The sequence below is a fragment of the Lagenorhynchus albirostris genome, chromosome 1, assembly GCF_949774975.1.
Source record: "Lagenorhynchus albirostris chromosome 1, mLagAlb1.1, whole genome shotgun sequence".
Classification (NCBI taxonomy): domain Eukaryota; kingdom Metazoa; phylum Chordata; class Mammalia; order Artiodactyla; family Delphinidae; genus Lagenorhynchus; species Lagenorhynchus albirostris.
In genome coordinates this window covers 2,855,405-2,874,032 of record NC_083095.1, presented here as the reverse complement: position 1 = coordinate 2,874,032, position 18,628 = coordinate 2,855,405, and the positions used below count along the sequence as shown (strand labels likewise).

The window sequence follows — 18,628 nt, the reverse complement described above, 5'->3', positions numbered from 1 at the left end:
TTCTCTTGTTGCGGAGCACGGGCCCTAGGCGCATGGGCTTCAGTAGTTGTGGCTTGTGGGCTCTAGACCTCAGGCTCAATAGTTGTGGCACACGGGTTTAGTTGCTCCGTGGCATGTGGGATCTTCCTGGACCAGGGCTCGAACCCGTGTCCCGTGCATTGGCAAGCGGATTCTTAACCACTGCACCTCCAGGGAAGGCGCCTATTATATTTTAACTAAAGTGTAGTTGATTTACAATATTGTGTTAGTTTCAGGTGTACAGCATAGTGATTCAGTATTTTTGCACGTTATACTACATTGTGAGTTGTTACAAGATAATGGTTATAATGCTTTTTGCTCTCAGTAACTCCTTGTTGCTTATCTATTTTATATATAGTATTTTGTATCTGTTAATTCCATACCTCTAATTTTTCCCTCCCCCCTTCCCTCTCCCCTTTGGTAACCATGAGTTTGTTTTCTATATCTGTGAGTCTGTCTCTGTCTTTTTTTTTTTTGCGGTACGCGGGCCTCTCACTGCTGTGGCCTCTCCCGTTGCGGAGCACAGGCTCCAGACGCGCAGGCTCAGCGGCCATGGCTTACAGGCCCAGCCTCTCCGCGGCATGTGGGATCTTCCCAGACCGGGGCATGAACCCGTGTCCCCTGCATCGGCAGGCGGACTCTCAACCACTGCGCCACCAGGGAAGCCCTCTGTTTTTCATATACATTCATTTGTATTGTTTTTTCGATTCCATATGTAAGTGATATTATAGTGTGTCTTTCTCTGTCTGATTTATTTCACTAAGCATAATATTATCTAGGTCCATCAAGTTGCCGCAAATGGCAGTATTTCATAGTTTATGGTTGAGTAATATTCCTGTGTGTGTGTGTGTGAGAGAGAGAGAGAGAGAGTTTGACATCTTCTTAATCATATTGTCTGTTGATGGGCAGTTGGGTTGCTTCCAAGTGTTGACTATTGTTAATAGTGCTTCTAGGAACACTGGATGCATATATATATATATTTTTTCATGTATCTTTTTGAATCAGTGTTTTCTGTGCTTTTGGAGATATACCCTGGAGTGGAATTGCTGAATCATGTGGTGGTTCTATTTTTAGTTTTTTAAGGACCCTCCATACTGTTTTCCATAGTGGCTGCACCAATTTACATTCCCACCAACAGTGCACCAGGGTTCCCTTTTCTCTCTACCCTCTCCAGCATTTGTTGTTTGTAGACTTTTTGTTGATCATTCTGACAGTGAGGAGTTACCTTACCTCACTGTGGTTTTGATTTGCATTTCTTTAATAATTAGTGATGTTGAGCATCTTTTTGTGTGCCTGTTGGCCATCTGTATGTCTTCTTTGGAAAAATGTCTATTCAGGTCTTCTGCCCATTTTTTGCTTGGGTTGTTTGGTTTTCTTTGATACTGAGTTGTATGAGATGTTTGTATATTTTGGATATTAACCCCTTGTTGGTCACATCACTTGCAGATATTTTCTCCCATTCTGTAGGTTCTTGTTTCGTTTTTTCAATGGTTCCCTTTGCTCTGCAAAATTAAGTGATTTTTTTTTTTTTTTTTTTTTTTTTTTTTTTTTTTGCTGTATGCGGGCCTCTCACTGTTGTGACCTCTCCCGTTGCGGAGCACAGGCTCTGGACGCACAGACTCAGCGGCCATGGCTCACGGGCCCAGCCACTCCGCGAAATGTGGGATCTTCCCGGACCGGGGCGCGAACCCGTATCCCCTGCATCAGCAGGCGGACTCTCAACCACTGCACCACCAGGGAAGCCCTAAGTGATTTTTAATAACCATTTGTCAGTGATTCCCATTGCTGTGCAAAATTAAACGAGCTTTAATAACCGTTTAAGACTTATGTCTCTTAAAAATAACACATTAATGTTTGTGTTACGGAAGCAATAGTGTAATATTTTTGTGAAATACTACCTGCTGACCATGTGTTTTAAAGCTACACTGCCCCACTTAGGAGAGTCATTGCTCTTCATTGAGCAAGGCTGGAGAGTTTTAAGCCACAGAGTGCTGTGAATGTGATTGCAGTTTGGAAAGACCATTGGGTGTGATGAGGAGAGCTTGTGGGAATGAATTAACGGAAGGTAGAGAAGACCACTTATTTATTTAGAAACTTGTAAATGAGCATGTACTATGTGCCAGACACCTTTGTAGGCACTGTGAACAGACTAGACATACCAGCCCTCATGGAGTCAAGTTCTGGTGAGGGGATGCCGTGGGGGTAGGAGGGAAATGAGGTTGTGTTGGAAAGCTCTAAAGCGGTTACAGTAGACAGACTGTAATGATAGATTTAATGTGGAGTACAGGGAGGCGTCAACAGCTCCTAGGATTTTGGCTTAAGTGACTTGGTGATTGGTGGTGCCATCCCCTGAATAGGGGATGTAGCGTTTTGAGGTTGAGATACCTGCACATAATAATTCAGGCAACATTTATGGAGAATTATCATGGACTCTTCTCCCATCTCTAAGTTGCGTCCACCTCGTCTGTCTTCCTGTTGTACCTTGTTACTTACTTCTGTCGTAGTACTTCTCTATCTTTAGGTAAGTATTAGCTTCTACGTCTTCGCCGCTGCCCATTGAGGGTGGGAACTGCCTATATCATTTTCGTATCCCTGCCTACAGACCATCTCTGCTAGCTTGGAGAATATGATTGCTTCTTACTTGCCTCCACTGCAGCTGTCCTCCTATAAGCCATCATCATCTATAACTTTAATTACTGAGGTTGCCTTCTAGTAAGTCTTCTGCTTCCACATGATAAAATGTAAGTCAGTATGTTTCTCTACTGCTAAGAACCTCACAGTGGCCCGTGTTTCATTTAGGGTGAAAGTGAAAGACTTCACAACGGCCTTACAAGACCTACTTAGTCTGGTTCTTGTATTACTTTTATGACTTTTATCTCCTTTCCTTCTTACAAATCTTTGCATAAGTGTTACCTTCTCAATGAGGCCTGTCTTGACCTACCTACCTATCCATCTGTAAGTATGTTATCGCTAAAATACAGACAGTCTAGCGTCATACTGTATTCTTTCAACTATGTGATATTCTGGAAAAAGCAAAACTACATAGACAGTAAAAAGATCAGTGGTTGCCAGAGGTTAGAGGAGGAGGAGGAATGATTAGGCAGAACACAGAGGATTTTTAGGGCAGGGAAAATACTCTAGGATACCATAGTAATGGATACACGTCATTATACGTTTGTCCAGACTCATAGAGTATACACCACCAGAAGTGAACCCTAGTGTACTATGGACTTTGTGTGATTATGATGTGTCAACATAGGTTCGTCAGTGGTAACAAATGTCCCACTCTGGTGGGGATGTTGATAATGGGAGAAGCTATTCATGTGTAGGGGCAGAAAGTATATGGGAAATCTCTGTAATTTCCTCTTGATTTTGCTGTAAACTTAGAACTGCTCTAAAACAATTAAGTCTTTAAATATAAAAAACAACAACAACAACAAAAAATCTAACCACAGGTAGCACAATTAAATAAAATTAATATTTGTTCCTTAGTATAATTAAATCTCCAGTTGTCTCTTTTTAAATAGTTGTTTAGATCAGCATTCAAACATGATGCACATGTTGCATTAAAAAAATAGGTTTATTGGGACTTCCCTGGTAGCGCAGTGGTTAGGAATCCTCCTGCCAGTGCAGGGGACATGGGTTCGAGCCCTGGTCTGGGAAGATCCCACATGCCACGGAGCAACCAAGCCCATGTGCCCATGAGCCACAACTACTGAAGCCCACGTGCCACAGCTATTGAAGTGCGAGTGCCTAGAGCCTGTGCTCTACAACAAGAGAAGCCGCCGCGATGAGAAGCCTGCATACCGCAACGAAGAGTAGCCCCTGCTTGCAGCAACGAAGACCAAACACAGCCAAAAATAAATAAATAAATAAATTTATTTTTTAAAAAAAGATTTATTGGGACTTCCCTCGTGGTCCAGTGGTTAAGACTCCGAGTTCCCAATGCAGGGGGCCCAGGTTCGATCCCTGGTCGGGGAACCTGATTCCACGTGCATGCCACAACTGAGAAGTCCACATGCCACAACTAAGGGCCTGCACTCTGTAACTAAGATCCCAAGTGCTGCAACTAAGACCTGGTACAGCCAAAATAAATTGATAAATAAAATATTAAAAAGTAGCTTTATTGAGGTATAATTGACATTCAATAAACGTCATATTTAAAGTGTACAGTTTGATTAGTTTTTTTTTAAATAAATTTATTTATTTTTGGCTGCATTGGGTCTTCGTTGCTGCGTGCAGACTTTCTCTAGTTGCGGTGAGTGGGGGCTACTCTTCATTGTGGTGTGCGGGCTTCTCATTGCAGTAGCTTCTCGTTGCGGCACACGGGCTCTAGGCACGCGGACTTCAGTAGTTGTGGGCTCTAGAGCACAGGCTCAGTAGTTGTGGCGCACGGGCTTAGTTGCTCCGTGGCATGTGGGATCTTCCCGGATCAGGGCTCGAACCTGTGTCCTCTGCATTGGCAGGCGGATTCTTAACCACTGCACCACCAGGGAAGTCCCAGTTTGATTAGTTTTGACATATGTATACACCTGTGAAATTATCACCACAATCAAGATACTGAATATACTCATCACCCCCCACCGCCAGATTTCCTCATGCCTCTTTGTGACTCCTCCTACCTTCCTCTCCTCCCCCAAGCAACCGCTGATTTGCTTTCTGTCACTGTAGGTTAGTTTGCATTTTCTAGAGTTTTATATAAATGGAATCTTAAATTATGTACTATCTTGTCTGGCTTCTTTCAGCATAATTAATTTGAGACTCATCCACATTGTTGCATGTGTCATTTGATTATTCTTTTTTAGTGCTCAGTAGTATTACCTTGTATGGATACACCAGAAATTTTTTTATTCATTCACCTCTTGATGGACATTTGAGTTATTTCCATTGTTTGGCTATGACAAATAAAGCTGCTGTGAAAGATATTTGTGTACAGGTCTGTGTGTGAACATATATTTCCTTCTCTTGTGGGTAAATGCTCAGGAATGGAATCATATAGTAGTTGTATACTTAATTTTTTTAAGAAACTGCAGACTTTCCCAAAGTGGTTTTATAATTTTACCTTCTTACCAGCCGTGTATGAGAGTTCCAGTTGCTCCACAACCTTACTAACACGTGCCATGGTCAGTCTTTTCAATTTTAGACATTCTAATATGTGTGTGGTGGTACCATATTGTGTTTTTTTTTTTGCGGTACGCGGGCCTCTCACTGCTGTGGCCTCTCCCGTTGCGGAGCACAGGCTCCGGACGCGCAGGCTCAGCGGCCATGGCTTACGGGCCCACCTGTTCCGTGGCATGTGGGATCCTCCCGGACCGGGGCGCGAACCCGTGTCCCCTGCATCGGCAGGCGGACTCTCAACCACTGCGCCACCGGGGAAGCCCCATATTGTGGTTTTAACTTACATTTGCCTACTGACAAATGATATTGAACACTTAAAAAATATGCTTATTTGTCATCCCCATGGCTGCTTATAAAGGTTCACTTCACTGTCCTGGCTCCATGGCCTGGAAGCTTTCTCAAACAGGAAGCTGGGACAGCAGTAGGGCTGATCTCCTTTGTTTCCCTTTTTTCTTTTTTTTTGGACTGTGTGGGCTCTTCATTGCGGGCTTCTCTCTAGTTACGCCAAGCGGGCTTCTAGGCTTCTCTCTCCTTGTGGTGCACAGGTTTAGTTGCCCCGCAGCATGTGGGATCTTAATTCTCCCACCAGGGATCCAACCCGCGTCTCCTGCATTGGAAGGTGGATTCTTAACCACTGGACCACCAGGGAAGTCCCTTGTTTCCCATCTTTCAAGGATCACTGATGTGCGTTGTCTGGAAGACCATTGTTTCTTCTATTTTGTTTGTTTGTCTGGATTTTTCAGGGAGGAGGGTAAATCTGGTCTCTGCTACCATCTTGGCCAAAAGCACACACATAAATCTTAATTTGTAGATTTTCCCGTCTTTGTTTTTGATTTTCCTTGTAATTTAGTTGTAGAAAACCACTAGATTGGTTGAGTTTCCCTCATTCTGGATTTTCTGATTGCATCCCTGTACTGTTTTTTTTTTTTTAAACTAGGCCATTAAAAATTTTTTTTTTAAACAATAGTTTTCTTGATGACTGTAGACATGTAAGGCTGATTGGTAGTATTCAGAAATATCAGAGTAATGGTTTCCTGATTGGTGTGTAGTCTTCAATAATTATAAGGAGTTATTTGTATGTATCTGCTGTCAAACCAGTAAGACTGCATTTATGCATCCGTCATTTTCAGGATTGTTGGTAACCTGGGCATATTTTCCCCAGATGACCTTGCCTTCTTGTGTCACTAGGCCCAACTCGCTCACGTTCACCTCAATGACAGTACCTTTGGTAATAACACCCAAAGTTGTATATAGTGGGGATGAGGGATTCTTCTTCACACCAAGTATTGGCAGGCAGAAGGTGGCTTTCAGTTCAGGATGTGTTACGTGGGCCTTCTTAAAACGTAATCCCATTGGCCTAATATGAATCTTTCATATTTAGGTGGTTTTCGAGTAAAGCCATCTCTAACAAAGCAAACTTTAGTAACCATCCTCTTCCAAGCTTTCTTCTTTCTCTTTCCTGTTCGAATAACTTTTAATACTTCTGTTTCTCCCTGGGCACGAACTTTGGGCAGTGGGACTTCCCATTTTCCCGCTTTCTCTTTTCGTTTTTGTTTGATCATATTGGAAAGTACTTTAGCTCGAGACTGTCCCTCTCTGTCCAGTAGATATGCAGGTACTGCTCCTTGTGGAGTCTTTTCATCGTTCTTCTGTTTGGTGTTTCTTTTTTCATGCATCTTAATAGTCTTTTTCATTTGTATTTTCTCAGCACGGCGGTTTATGGTAGAGCTTAGCTTTCCGACCAGTCATTTTTTTTTGCCTTCTTTGAACGTTCATGAGCCTCTAGATCTTACTTCTTTCTCTTTTTCTCATGGTAATCCAAACGATGTCCATACCGCTTACGGTGTAACTCGATATATTCATTTTGTGGCATGCTGACGGCGGCCGAGCCACCGGATGCAGCCGCCGGGGCGCGAAGAAGCTCTCAATTTTCTGGTCTTAGAGACCCACCCCCTGTACTGTTTTTAACATGTTCCTTTATCCTTTATGTTTTCTATAAACTGGTGGTTAAATTTAGAGGATTGATCAATTTCTGATTAAAATTATTTTGGGCAAGAATAATTCAGAGGAGATATTTTGCCCATCCTATTTAAAAAAAACCTCCATTGCACTCCAGTCCCGCTTATCCTGGTATACTGTTTCTTACTTTCATAGTACCTACTAACGTAATATAAATGTACGTATTTGTTTAATATCTGTTCTAAAACTTAACCTCCATAAAGGCACAGGTTTTTGTTTATGCTGTATTCCCAGAGTCTGGAACATTGTTCAGCACATAGTTGGCACAAAGTAAAAATCTTTTGAACGAATAAATGAATGAAATACAAAGGCACAGAACTGGTGAACTCTCATTACCCTCATTACCATTCATAGAAAAGTAACATTTTCTTTGGATAGAATAATTGTGCTTAACAACACTATTAAAGACAATGTAAAATCTTCTGGAACTGGGGCAGTTAGGAACTCTAGAGGTGGACTTTGGAGGAGGGCTGTGTAACCAGCTCTACTTCTTCCTCTGAGAATAACCCTCCTTCTGGTAGCTACCAGAGATTTATTGGCTCTTTAAAATCCGAGCTCAGAGTCGCGCAGCCTTTTTCAGGGGATCAAGAAAGTGTTCCTCTGCTCAGAGTGAGACTGCTACTCTGCCAGCCTAGAGGCTTCAACAGAAGTTGAAAGGAAGCCCCAGAACTTCAGATGTTCCTGGCGAGGTCCTCACCCCACCTTCCCCTCCCTCAGCACTCCTAGCTTCTCTGTCGCTCTCTGCCATTGGTATTGATCTCGTTATGTGCTTTTTAATTTTCTTTTTCTTTTTGGCCGTGCAGTGTGGCTTGTGGGATCTCAGTTCCCTGACCAGGGATCGAACCTGGGCCATGGTGTGAAAGCCTGGAATCCTAACCACTAGGCCACCAGGGAAGTCCCATATGTTCTTTTTTCTTGGTTATCAGTCACCAAGAAGGCCAGGATTCCTGGGTCATCCCCTTTTTCTATAGGCTTTAATCTCTAAGACACTGTACATTTTTTTTCTGATCGCATCTCGCACCCCGGACCTTCTCTTGACACTTCTACACGGAGCCTTCTGAAACTCAGGGTACACCAGCAGAATCCCCCTAATCCTCAATTTCTTTTGTGAATGTTCCTCACGTTCTTGTTCTTACTGCAAATTCGTTGTCTCCTGATGGCACTGTTTTCCCTGCAGCCCTCTCACGTGGTACTTGCCTTTTCCCCTACATTCCTCGTATCACTGTGCTTGGAAGTGGGATGTCTTCCTTGTTCTGTATTGCCACTCCTGTACCATTTTTTTCTCTTCCATAAAAACACCCACAGTGAATATGATGTCATCAGATCATACCACTCACTACTGCTTTTTGAAGCTTCTCCAAAGGTCGCTGTGGAGGATTGAACCCCTTATTACGGAGTCACTCTGTATCTCTTGTAATGCTTCTTACCTCATATCAATATAGTTACGCCAGTTTCTTTTTGTTAGTGTTTGCGTAGTGACTTTTCATCTTTGTGCTTTCAATCTTTCTTTATTCTTATGTTTTAGGTATGTCTGTACACATTTTTATCCAAATCTTAAAAGGAAGTTTTTGCTTTTATGTAGGACATTTAGTACCGTTTACAGTTTCTTTTAAGTATTTGCTCATATATTTGTAGTTAGATCTACTGATTGAAAGCTTTCTATTTATTTGACCCACCTGTTCTGTTTCTTTCTTGTTCCTTTGATCTTTTGCATTTAGTGTTTATTATTATTCTACCCTGTCTCCTTAGCTTGGTAGTTATATGCTCTTTTTCAAAATACTGTTCTCTTAATGGTTTTATTTTGGTTTGCAAATTTTTTTTACTGTGGTAAAATACACAGAAAATTTACCATCTTTAATCATTTTTAAGTGCACAGTTTGGGGTATTAAATACATTCATGATGTTGTGCAACCATCACCGCCCTCCATCTCCAGAACTCTTTTCATCTTGTAAAATTGAAACTCTATACCCATTAAATACGCTCCATTCCCTCCTCTCCCAGCCCCTGGCACCCACCCTCCTACCTTCTGTCTCTCTGAATTTGACTGCTCTAAGTACCTCATATAAATGGAATCATACAGTTGTTTTTTTTTTAATTCCTTTGGCATAATGTCCTCAAGATTCATCCATGTTGTAGTATATGTCAGAATTTCCTTCCTTTTTAAGGCTGTTTAAAGAACAGTTTTGCCAGATACAAGATTTTTTGGTTGATGGTTTTTTCCTTTTAGCACTTTGAATATATTGACTTACTGTCTTCTGGCCTCCAAAGTTTCTGATGAGAAATCTGCTTATAATCTTATTGAGGATCCTTAGAATGCGACGAGTCATTTCTCTCTTGCTTTCAAGATTCTGTCTTTGACTCTCACAAAGTTTGATTGTTTCTGCTGTACAGCAGAGTGATTCAGTTATACATATATATATGTTCTTTTCCATATTGTTTTCCATTATGATTTATCACAGGATATTCAGCATAGTTCTCTGTGCTGTACGGTAGGACTTTATTGTTTATCCATTCTGTATATAATAGTTTGCATCTGCTAATCCCAACCTCCCACTCCATCCAACGCCCCCTGCCCCGCCCCGCAACCACAAGTCTGTTCTCTAGGTCTGTGAGTCTGTTTATGTTTGTAGATATGTTCTACATATGTGTTGTATTTTAGATTCCACATATAAGTGATATCATATGGTATTTATCTTTCTCTTTCTGACTTACTTTGCTTGGTATGATAATCTCTAGGTCTGTCTGTGTTACTGCAAATGACATTATTCCATTCTTTTTTATGGCTGAGTAATATTCCACTCATACATATACATCTCTTTTTTTTTTTTTTTTTTGGTGGTACGCGGGCCTCTCACTGTTTTGGGCTCTCCCGTTGCGGAGCACAGGCTCTGGACGCGCAGGCTCAGCGGCCACGGCTCACAGGCCCAGCCGCTCCACGGCATGTGGGATCCTCCTGGACCAGGGCACGAATCCGTGTCCCCTGCATCGGCAGGCGGACTCTCAACCACTGCGCCACTAGGGAAGCCCTATACTACATCTTTTTTATCCATTCATTTGTCGATAGACATTTAGGTTGATTCCATGTCTTGACTACTATGAATATGCTGCTATGAACGTAGGAGTGCATGTATAAAAGCTGAAGTTGAAATTAACGCAATTTACGTTCCAACCCTTTTTCTGGAAGTTGCAAGCCTTCAGTAGACCCCAGAGTTACTCAGTAGTTACATCAACAGATTCTGCCAGTGCAGTTGTTGTCTAGGTGGGGAGACAGATTTCGGGTGTTTCTTATTCCACCATTTTCCCAGAATCTTCTCCTTTAGAGATTATAATTTACATCTTGATTTATCAGCCTGATGTAAACTAGGTGCTTTTACCCCTTAAAGGGCAGTGCAAGGAGCATAGAACCCTTCAGTTACCCTTTGTGCTCCCTGTGTGCCTTGTTGTTTTATATTTTGTCTTACATGTTTTAATTCCTATAAGAAACAATTATCTTACACAATTATTTCATTAGGATTTATTTGCATGTTTACCCTTTTTGTTGCCCTTCGTTCCTTTGTGCCCCTCATAATTTTCTATCTGGGTTTATTTTTCTTCTGCTTGCAGAATATCCTGTGATATTTCTTCTGGGGTAAGCCTGCTATTGATAAATCTATCTGAAAATGTTTTTATGTCAGGTTTATTCTCTTTTTTTTTTTTTGCGGTACGCGGGCCTCTCACTGTTGTGGTCTCTCCCGTTGTGGAGCACAGCCTCCGGATGCGCAGGCTCAGCGGCCATGGCTCACGGGCCCAGCTGCTCCGCGGCATGTGGGATCTTCCCAGACCAGGGCATGAACCCGTATCCCCTGCATCGGCAGGCGGACTCTCGACCACTGCACCACCAGGGAAGCCCATACGTCAGGTTTATTCTTAAAGGTTAGTTTTACTGGGTATAGAATTCTAGGCCACAGTTATATTCTTTGAGCACTTCAGAAGTATTTCATTGTGTTTTGTTTTTTAATATCTTTATTGGAGTATAATTGCTTTACAATGGTGTGTTAGTTTCTGCTTTATAACAAAGTGAATCAGCTATACATATACATATATTGTCTTCTTTTCTTTTTTAGTAAAGTAGTATTGTAACCTGCCTGTATTTTTTTTCAGGTGGTTTAAAATTTTTTTCTCTTTGTCTTTGTTTCAACTATTTTATTGTGATGTCCCTAGGTATGAATTTTTTTTTTTAAGTTTGTTTAGGATTCTTAGGGCTTCTTGAACCTGTGGCTTGCTGTCTTTTCATTAATTTTAGGAACTTCTCAGTCACTGTTCAGTTATTGCATCTGTTCCATTCCTTTTTGAAACTTCAATTTCGTATATGTTCTGTATCTCTGTCTCTTAGCCTCTAGTCTGTGTTTTTCAAGTTTTAATATCTTTGGGCTTCATTTGACTTATTTTATTCTAAGTTGTCTTTCTCTATCTGCTTTTAAATCCATCCATTGAGTTCCTAGTTTCAGTTTGTATAGTCTTTTTTTAGTTTTAGAGCTTTCATTTGGTTCTTTTTTTATAGTTCCTAGTTCTCTGCTAAAATTGTATGTCTTGTCTTTTATCTCCTGGAACATTGTAAGTATAGTTATTTTAAAATCTGGTAACTCTTAATATGTGGAATGCTTGTGGATGTTTCCACTTTATATTTCTTCTGTCTTTTGTTCGTGTTGTATTGTTTCCTCATATGCCTGGTCATTTTTTATCACATGTTTTATATCAAACTTGCAATTTGCAAAATTGGTTATAAAAAATTTTTGAGGCCCAGGATATCTTCTTCTAGAGAGGATTTATTTACACTAGTACTCTGGAATCACCTTAGTCCAATTTCAGATGACCCAGTTGAAATGATTCAAAGCTGAACTACAGTCCCTTTGAAGGTCTGTTTACTTCAGTTTCATCCTTAACTCCTAGGGTATATATAGCCTTTTGGAGTGTCAACCAAGAAACGGGCATTCACTAGCTGCTGTCCTTTTCTCCTCTCCCCAATGGCGGTACTTGTGGAGTCCAGTGTCTTTGCCCTAACTCCAGAAGCCTGTCAGATACATTACTCCATCTCTTAATGGTCCCCTATGAAATTGGCAAACATCCTTGAGGGGAAGAGTGACCTCAGTAGCTGGACATCCCTTCCTAAGCTTCAGTCTCTCCTGCATTCTGGCCTTATCTTGTCAGTTGTCTGATTCCTTCAAGCAGATGTTTTAAATATTTTGTTCAGGTTCTCAGGGAGGGGTCTGAGTTACTAGTCTATTACTAGAACAGAAGTAGCTTCTACCTTTCTGTCACTTAGTACAGTACAGTGTCTGTAGTCTTTTATGATTTCAGTATCCCTGAAGATAGTTGATCCCAGAGCAACTGTGAATGACTGGACAACAGTTAAACAACAGTGACCCCGGCCCTTAAATACCTTGGCTTCTTAGTTCCTTGACCTCTCTCCCAGGTATCCTGTTCTCTACCCTACCTTGTATACCCATTCCCTTGAATTACCATTATCTGGAACACCCCTGTCATCTTAATTTCAAACTTAGCACTCTGACTGCTTCTTCCTGAACTTTCTAGCTCGCACCTTCCACCATCCCGTTTCCTGCCGTCTTCAGCCCCATCGTGACCTTCAGCTCATTGATCCTACCACCTCTTCCCCTGAGCATTCTCATGTTTTTGTTCACTTTGAGTTCCACAGTCAGTCGTTATAATACATCCTCTGCTCCTATTACCTTGTTTTCCTCTAGTTTCATCTATAGTCTTGGCTAAGCCCCCACCTGTGTCTTAGCCTGGATTCTCCAGAAAAGAGCGTAAGACAAAGCTTATATTGCTAATACTTTATGTGAAGTTAGAGTGAGGGGGGAAAGAAGAAAGTTAGGCAGAGAAGGAGAGAAAGCATATACAAAGCGAGTGGTATGTTATCAAGCTGGCCACAGTTTCACAAGAACCTTAGCTGGTTGCTAGGCAATGCTGGAAACCTCCAGAGAATCATGGCACCTCTCAGAACACTCCCAGGGGGCAGGTGTGTGGGGAGGACAGCTGAGAAATGTGTTGGCTCCTTCCTGTTTCCTGTCTCTTAATGGTCAGAGTTGCCCCACAGGGTCTTAACTATTCCGTGCTTTCGGGTTTGTTACTTGGGCTCTCCAGGTACCTGCTGGAGAAGCAGCTGAATTTGGGCATTGGAGCTGCTGTGGCTTCTGCCACAGTGGGCAAAACAAAGCCCGCCAAAGCCCGACCCTCACCCCTGGGGGGAGGAAGGGACAGCTGGCGGTGTTAGGAAAGGACACACGGGTCATGGGCTGGGGCTCTGTGATCATGTGAAGCTTGCGAGCTTTGGCTAGGCCTGCTGGGGCAGCTCTAGCTGGGAGGTAGAGCAGCAGGCGAGTCTGGGTGGATTTGGAGGGGGCGCATGAACTGCATCTGTTCTGGCCTGTTTAATCCAGCCTCTTGCTTATTTTTTGCTTTGGTCAGTATAGCTGAAATGTGGCTGGAGAAACCTACTGACTAGTCTCACTTTAGAGTCATGATCACCAAAATCAAGTAGGCCTGTTACTGGTTATATTCTGTTTTCTCACTCTAGTTACTCTCCTGGACAGTATTTAAATATCTCACTTTAAACCTTGAATTCTTCCTTCCCCATCCTTCCTTTATTTCACTGGGAAAAAAACTGAAGCAATTGGAAGAAAACTTCCACAGGCTCCTACTGGCATATGGCACCTTCCCACTTCTGTGCCTGACCCTCTGCCTCATCTTCTGTGTTTATGCTCCTGGCTGAGGCCACCGTCTTTTCATGTGCATTCGACCCCGTCACCTTCTACCTGCTCAAAGACATCACTCCAGTAATTCATCCTTTATTTGCATCATCAAATTTTTCTTCTCTATTGTATCATTCTCAGTAGCATATAAAATGCTGTTATTTCTCCCTTGTTTTTTTAAAAAATTCCTCTCATAATTAATTGTCTGTATTCTCTTCTTTCCTGTTCCCTTACTCTTTCTTGAACACATTCCATTTAGGCCCCGCTCCTCTAAAATTGCTCATAACATCACTGGTGACTTCCATGTTGCTAAATGCAGTGGTCACTTTGCAGTCCTCACCTTATTTGACCTGTTTAGAGACCCTGTAGATTACTCCTCTTTGAAGCCTGATTAGGCAGGGTTCTCCAGAGAAACAGAATCAATAGGAGATACATCTCTGTCTATGTCTATATCTGTATCTGTGTGATTTATTTATTTTGTCTGTTGTCTGACTCCTCCAACTAGAAGGTAAGCTTTGTGAGGTGAGGGCTTTTCAATCTTGTTGCCTTTCATACCCCCAGCTTCTGAGATAGTGCCTGGTACAAATTTGTCTCTCAGTAACAGCTTTCTTTTTGTTTAAAAACATGGACAGAAACTCTTCCCAGGAAGTTTACAAAATACAGGTTTCTAGCCTGGAGTTCTCAGCAGTGAATACCTTTATTGGCTTATAGATGCCTTTTGTATATGTCTTTTCTTAGATAGGTCTTCGATAGTTAACTATGGATGAGCTGACGTAATTCTGAAGGCACATTACCAGCTTTCTCACCTCCTTTCTTTCTAGCTCCGTGTGTGTGTGCCCACAAGCCTCGGGGTCAAAAAACCAAAACATAAAGCAGAAGCAATATTTTAACGAGTTCAGTGAAGACTTTAAAAATGGCCCACATCAGAAAGAAAAAAGAACCAGCACTCTTGAAGCCCTTTACAAACATGATCTTATTTAATCCTTAAAACAATCCTGCAGCACAAATTGTATCACCCCCATTGTACAGACGATGAAACTGAGATTTAGAGAGCTTAAGCAGCTTGCCTGAGGTCTCAGTTGGTGAGTGGCAGAACCCAACTTGGGGTAACTTGATCTAGATCCTATATTCTTGACTGTTAGTACATTATATGCTGCCTTCTAGATATAGAGATGTCATCTTGTTTTGTGGCATGCAGGAACTTGGAAACCTTGGGCAGGCTGTTTGTCGCCTTTCAGCCATAATGGTGATAAATATTCAAGGTGCTTAGAATACAAAGCAACCGTTCAAAGTCAGGAATCCTCTCTAATATCAGCGCAGCAATAACTGAACCTCAAGCCTTTCTCAGCTTTAGCCTCCCCAGATCTTCTTGGGTCAGTCTACCTGTTAGGTTCCTGGATCTGAGGTCCATACCTTGTCCAGGAGATTAGAAGGGTAATGGTGACTGCCATCACGAAAGAGCTGGCCCTTTCTGGCTCAGGTTATCAAATCAGCGCTACCTACCACTGGAGTATTCCATGAGGAATTATAGGAGTCCACTTCTGCCTCAAAGGAAAGTGTAACAAACCACTCAAACTTCATGGCCTTAGATAACAACTCTTATTTCATGGTTCTTGCTAAGCTGGATAGCTGTTCTGCTGGGCTTACTTGGGGTGTCTCATGTGGTGGCTGTCCGGGAGTAGCGGGGGTTGGTGTCATCTGGTGGCCTCACTGAGATGCTGGGACAGCTGGACCTATTTTTTTCTCTGTGTAGTCTCAGGACCTATCCTTTTTCCAGTGGGCAAGGTGTCCACTGGGATAGTCAGATTTCTTACGTAGTGGCTCAGGGCTCCCCTAGGCAAGCATTCCAAGAAGGAGGAAGTGGAAACTGCTAGTCTTTTTTTTTTTTTTTTTTAACGTTATAAAAAAAATGCATTGGGAGCGTGGAGTCTTAACCACTGGACCGCCAGAGAAGTCCCAGAAATTGCTAGTCCTTCTAAAGTGTAGGCCCAGAACTGGCATATTATCACTCCTGTCACATTTCCTTGGTTAACATGAGTCACGGACCAGCCCAGATGTGTTGTGAGTTTTACTACACAGATGTGTTGTGAGGTGTGCTGGTAACTAGGCGTGGAGCAGCTCCGTTGGTAGTAGACTAGTCCAAACTACTTTTGAAAGTGAACAGGGGCCTATTAAAAATTATGCTGGGTTGGTGGGTATAAACCGGAACTGTCTAGGACCCACTTGGACATTGGTTATCATAGTCATACTTGTACCCTGGAGGAAGCAAGAGCTAGGTATTACCTTGAATCTTTTCTTGTGATTCTCTCATTGTGAAGCTATGACCATGTTAAGTATGGGCCTCATGTTTTAAATTGAACATTTAATAAACATTTTAATAAAATTAAAACTTTTTTTGGTATAAACTTATTTAATTTATTTATTTTTGGCTGTGTTGGGTCTTCGTTGCAGCGCACAGGATTTCTCTAATTGTGGCGAGCAGGGGCCACTCTTCACTGTGGTGTGTAGGCTTCTCATTGCAGTGGCTTCCCTTGTTGCGGAGCACAGGCTCTAGGCACGCAGGCTTCAGTAGTTGCAGCATGCGGGCTCAGTAGTTGTGGCTCACGGGTTCTAGAGCACAGGCTCAGTAGTTGTGGTGCACAGGCTTAGTTGCTCCACAGCATGTGGAATCTTCCCGGACCAGGGATCGAACCCGTGTCCCCTGCGTTGGCAGGCGGATTCTTAACCACTGTGCCACCAGGGAAGCCCATGACTTTTAAATAACAACCCAGCAACTTTATTTGGGTGCTCAGTGAGTACAGGAGTTACTTATTTTGGCAGTGGAGGATTTGAGCTTCCTGAAATGATTTTGTTTGTTGGCCTCCAGAAGGGAGCTTTCCTGAGGTATTTTTCAAGATTGATTTTGACTGTGTGCCATTTTCACGTTACCTGATAACTTGGAACCTAGTCCTCTTGTAAGATATAGCTCCATTCTGTAGTTAATCAGATGATCTCAGAAGGTCTCTTCCAGCTCTAAAATTCTCTCTAATCTTGTAGAAAGTTGTTACAGGTGGCCACAGGACAACTGGAAAGCTATAATAAGAGCTTTCACAGCTCCTATGTGAAATGGGGCCAGGTGGGATCCAGAAATCTTTATGGGGTAGAGTCCTTTTTACTCTATACTTTGAAGGAATGTTAGTTTGCAATCCAAAATGGAATTTGTTCTCAGTTGAATATTAAGTCTTGAAAAGTTGACTGTAAAACAAAATTCTAAAATTAAAAATCCTATTTTTCTATATAATAGAAGGTAGACTTCTGAGGCATGACCTTTAAGATCCCGTTTTGATGGGAAGTGCCTCCAGTGCCTCACACCTGCGTGTTTGTGCGCCCACGTAATCGTGCTTCAGGAAGGTGCGATGAGGGTCCATTTTGTCTTTCCTGCAGCTCAGTGGCGGGGAGAGGATGCAGTTCCTATGGAATGCTTGCCTGAGGCCCTTTGGTATCTTTCCCCAGCTGGTGAGAGGTAGGGTCAGTGAAAATTCTAGGCTTGAATGTGGTGTGATAGCCTCTTTATTAACCCTGACTACTGTATAAAAAAACAAAAAACAAACCTCTCCAAACTGGGTGTCTGCAGGTTTGAATAGTTGGGAGATCTCTTTTTCACTAAACAAGTTGCTAATGTGACTGTAGTCAAGTGAAGCACTATGCTTTCTGCCACTGGGGGCAGAGGGTTCCCACTAACATTGGTTTCAGGAAGTATATACCACATAAATATTCTGTATATTTATAACATCTTTTCCACAGCATGTTTTGTATTACATTTTTAATGATGCAGCATCTCTAACACTAGTTATGTTTATAGTAAGGATAAAGGCTAACTTTATATGTTGCTGTTTGTCTATTGTCTGCTTCTAGGAAGGGGAGGAGGGTATGTTGGTAACTAGGATGACTAGTGAACTTTGTATTTGTTTGACAGGCTCATATATATTGAGATTCAGGGAAAATGTTAGTTTGTTTACTTTTAAGATGACTTTGGTATAGGTGATGTTAATTTTTCAAATCATTAAGTAATCACCTCGGGAGAGGATTATCATTTATAGAACACCTTTTATATGCACGCTTATAGCAGTCTTGTGAAGAACACTGGCCTTTTACACAGGAAGGAATGAAGACTGACCTGCCAGAGTTACATAGTTGGTAATTGTCAGAGCTTGGATTTGAGCTCAGGTTTGCTTGCCTTAAAAATTCTCGTGGCTCACCCCCCACCTACCTGCCCCCCCCCCCATTTTGGTTACTTACACAAAGATCCTTCCCAGCTAGACACTGTCCGTACTTTCATAGATCCACATCCCTAGGAAAAGTGGTTCCATTTGGCTATATTGCCTCGCATCTTCCATACGCTTGTTTCTTACACTGTTGTAAACATGCTGACCATACAGGGTTTTTAACCTGGGACCTAGGAACCCTCTGAAGTTGTGTGCAAAATGTTGTGCTTTTTTTGCGGAAAATGTCAGCATCGATAGCTCTCATGAAATTCTCAGTGGTTTCTGACTCAAAAGAAAAAACTAACCCCAAGAACCACGGCTTTATGCCATTAGTATTTTCCCAACACTATTATTAAATGAATTAATACACATAAAGTGCTTAGAACAGTGCCTGACAAGAAGTAAGTTCACTATTAGTGTTGTTATGATGTTAACAGTTTTTATGTGCATGGCCTTCAAAACTTTTAATAATTGGGTAA

The 18,628-nt window shown here is 42.0% G+C and overlaps 1 protein-coding gene and 1 pseudogene across 2 annotated transcripts in view; one reads left to right on the top strand and one right to left on the bottom strand.

Annotated features, from left to right (window-relative positions):
• RCOR1 (REST corepressor 1) overlaps positions 1-18,628 on the top strand; it is a 113,232-nt gene that overhangs the window by 16,594 nt on the left and 78,010 nt on the right. The gene's annotated exons all lie outside the window — the stretch shown is intronic.
• LOC132529018 (ribosome biogenesis protein NSA2 homolog) lies at positions 6,105-7,057 on the bottom strand (annotated as a pseudogene).